Here is a 4,332-nt window from a genome sequence, read left to right as displayed (position 1 = left end):
TCTGTTCACAAGTTATGTGCATTTCTGTGACACTGACAGTCCACAAACCCTTTAGGCCAATCAGTGTGAAGAATTAATCAGTGCTTTTACAGCTAAAGACTTACTTCGGATCTAGTTTAGTGGTATCTGTTGATAACTGCTAGAGATACCCTGTTAACAGACTGATCTAGTTTAGTGGTATCTGTTGATAACTGCTAGAGATACCCTGTTAACAGATCGAACTCCACTACTGTAACTCTCTCCTCACTGGCCTCCCGGCATGAGCACTTAAACCTCTCCGACTGATCCAGAATGCTGCAGCACCCTTGGTCTTCTATCAGACGAAATGTTCACATGTTTCCCCCCCTTCTCCGCTCCCTCTACTGGCTCCTGGTTGCTGCCCACACAGAGTACAAAACATTGATGCTGGCCTTCAAAGCAGCCAAAGGGTTAGGGTTAGCCAACACAGGGATGCTGACAGAACCCTCGCTAAAAACCACAGGACAAAAATCCACTTGTCCTAGACTCTTCTCCCTCCTGGCCCCCAAACTGTGGAATAAACTCCCTGTCGAACTACAGACTCACTCCCCCTAGCTTCCATTAGAACTACAGACTCACTCCCTAGCTTCCATTAGAACTACAGACTCACTCCCTAGCTTCAATTAGAACTACAGACTCACTCCCTAGCTTCCATTAGAACTACAGACTCACTCCCTAGCTTCCATTAGAACTACAGACTCACTCCCTAGCTTCCATTAGAACTACAGACTCACTCCCCCTAGCTTCCATTAGAACTACAGACTCACTCCCTAGCTTCCATTAGAACTACAGACTCACTCCCCCTAGCTTCCATTAGAACTACAGACTCACTCCCTAGCTTCCATTAGAACTACAGACTCACTCCCCCTAGCTTCCATTAGAACTACAGACTCACTCCCTAGCTTCCATTAGAACTACAGACTCACTCCCTAGCTTCCATTAGAACTACAGACTCGCTCCCTAGCTTCCATTAGAACTACAGACTCACTCCCTAGCTTCCATTAGAACTACAGACTCACTCCATAGCTTCCACCATGGACTGAAGACTCACCTCTTCAGACTCCACCTTAGCCCATAGCACTTGCCATTTACTGTAGCACTTTTTATTTTATTTTATAAACTTTTTACTGAATAGGTGCTTGTTGTAACTAAAATTGTCTTAGATCACTATTTCTATGCATTTGATGTATTGATGTTGATGTATTGATGTTTTACCATGCTTATTGTAAGTCGCTCTGGATTAAGAACGTCAGCTAAATGCCTAAATTGTAACTGCTAGAGTTACCCTGCTAACAGATGGTGAAAACATTGCCTCCTTGATGGAGGTCATTTCTGTTAGGTATAATTAAATTGATCTGATGATATTAAGTGATTATTAAGATATTAAAAGAGATGATAAGTGTGTGTGTGCTGCAGGCTGTAGACCAGCACAGAGTGAAGAGGTGACGTATGCTGATGTGAGGATCAAACAACCAGCTCAACGCAGGGAGAGGACAGGTACACTCACTATACACACACAAACACGCACGCACGCACGCACGCACGCACGCACGCACGCACGCACGCACGCACGCACGCACGCACGCACGCACACACACACACACACACACACACACACACACACACACACACACACACAGATCATCTAAATCATGATATACTATATTCTATATGTTCTATAGATCATTGTAGACCATGTGTAGATCATCTAAATCCTTCTAGATTGTGTTCTATATGTTCTATAGATCATCTAAATCATTGTAAACCATGTTCTATATGTTCTATAGATCATATAAATGTGTTGTTGATGTTTTCCAGACCAGAGCTCTGCAGGAGAAGACATCTACTCCAAGGTCAACGTCAACACAGGTCAGTGTTGGGAAGTTACTTTAATATAGGTTAGTTACTTACTGTACTTAGTTACTTTACTATAGGTTAGTTACTTACTGTACTTAGTTACTTTACTATAGGTTAGTTACTTACTGTACTTAGTTACTTTACTATAGGTTAGTTACTTACTGTACTTAGTTACTTTACTATAGGTTAGTTAGTTACTTACTGTACTTAGTTACTTTACTATAGGTTAGTTACTTACTATACTTAGTTACTTTACTATAGGTTAGTTACTTACTGTACTTAGTTACTTTACTATAGGTTAGTTACTTACTGTACTTAGTTAATTTACTATAGGTTAGTTACTTACTGTACTTAGTTACTTTACTATAGGTTAGTTACTTATGTAGTTACTTTATTATAGGTTAGTTACTTAACTAGTTACTTTACTATAGGTTAGTTACTTACTTACTTACTGTATTATACCAGTAAGACTCCCTAATCGGGAGATGAGCGACCGTCAGGTCACATGTATACACAAAGAGGGCTGTAACTGGCATTGGTTCCTAGTTGTGTGGGCAATGTATAGTTTTGGTTGGCTGAGAGAATGTGGGGTTTAGCTGTGGGCAAAATTAGCAGGAGCAGAGTCCCAAAATGTGTTTGAAAAAAAAGGCCTGATGGGGGCGCTATATGGGACAGATCCATGTTGATGACATGAGTGTAGACATAGTGTGTAGCGATTTGCGTGATATTAGGGGCAAATCTGTAGGAGTAGTGTCCAGAAAAGTGTCATAAGAAATCGTCCAGAAGGTGGCGCTAAATGGGACAGATCCATGGTGAAGAGATGAGTGTAGACATACTGTGTAGCGATTTGCGTGATTTTAGGGCAAACATTGTAGGAGCAGTGTCCAAATAAGAAATCGGCCTGAAGGTGGCGCTAAATGGGACAGATCCATGTTGAAGAGATGAGTGTAGAGATACTGTGTACCAATTTGCGTGATTTTAGGGCAACAATTGGAGGAGCAGTGTCTGAAAATGTGTTTTGCAAGAATCGGCCTCAAGGTGGCGCTAGAAGAGGGCCATGTGAATGGCAAGGAGTGTGTGTGCAAAATTTGGCATGGATGGGGGCAACGGTTGTGGAGATATGAGCAGGGAAAAAGTGTGACGTGTGACGTGTGACTGACTGACTGACTGACTGACAGACGGACAGCCGGTGGAGGTATTATACAAGTAGAGAACTAAACTAGTTACATTACTGGTTACTGCATTGTCAGGCTCCAGACCAGCCAATCAGAGTGGAGATGTGACGTATTCTACTGTGACTGTGAAGCAGCCTGAGAGACACCAGCAGAGAGGTACGTGTGTGTGTGTGGTTATGTGTGTGTGTGTGTGTGTGTGTGTGTGTGTGTGTGTGTGTGTGTATCTCAGTGAGTGCAGTGGGCGGTGACGTTGCGTTGCGCTTTTTAACTCTGAACTCTGAACGCAGCAGTTGCTAACATAACATTGCTATTGAAAGGTAATTTAATTCATATCATTGGCATACCTGCTGTTAGTTTACATGTGGACGCATGTGTAACAACAAAGCCCAAAGGACCAACATGGGGGCCACATCAGGACCTCTGGGGGCCTCAGGCTCACAGTTGCTCCTATCCTCACCAAAGAAAAAAAACATTACACAAATGTAGCCAATAGTTCACACAATAAACGACTTATGTTCTATTGATTACTTGTCTTAGGAATGTGACAAAAAAAAAAAAAAAAAAAAAAAAAATATATATATATATATATATATATATACCAAAAAAAAAGAAAACATATCCATGAATTCAAGTTGCATGGGGTGAGGAATTGTGCTCTTATCAGCACAATATAGGGAGTGTGTAGGCCTACAGTATGTGTGTGTGTGTGTGTGTGTGTGTGTGTGTGTGTGTGTGTGTGTGTGTGTGTGTGTGTGTGCGCGTGCGTGCGCGTGCGTGCGTGCGTGCGTGCGTGCGTGCGTGCGTGCGTGCGTGCGTGCGCGCGCGTGCGTGTGTTTACATGATGTCACTGTAGTAACACTTGATGTTTGTTATGTTTATCTCAGATCAGCCTCCTGCAGATCAGGCCATCTACTCCATGGTGAAGACACCTGCAGGTTAGTTACTGTGTAGAGACGACACCCATGGGTGCAGCAAGGTGACACCCTAAACCTAAAGTCTGAAACTAGGCCTCTGAAAATTATGCCACTATCACACAACATATACTGTATCATTTATTTCAAGATTATTTGGGGTCTTTTCTGCCTTTAACCCATTCTGTGCCCCAGAAATTAACGGATTAAAATGTCCAGAGTGCCTCTCGCTGGCTCCATTAACGGCCTGTCTCTTATTTTGAAGGCCAGAAGTCCATAGCGTTAACACTTCCGGTCTGACGTCATCGTGTCATGACGTCATGACGCTCGTCGTCCACGTGGTGTTGTGTAATGGCGGAACGGAGCTTTTC

This window comes from Nannobrachium achirus, assembly GCF_963921795.1.
Source record: "Nannobrachium achirus genome assembly, chromosome: 3".
Lineage (NCBI taxonomy): Eukaryota > Metazoa > Chordata > Actinopteri > Myctophiformes > Myctophidae > Nannobrachium > Nannobrachium achirus.
This window is presented reverse-complemented; position numbering follows the sequence as displayed.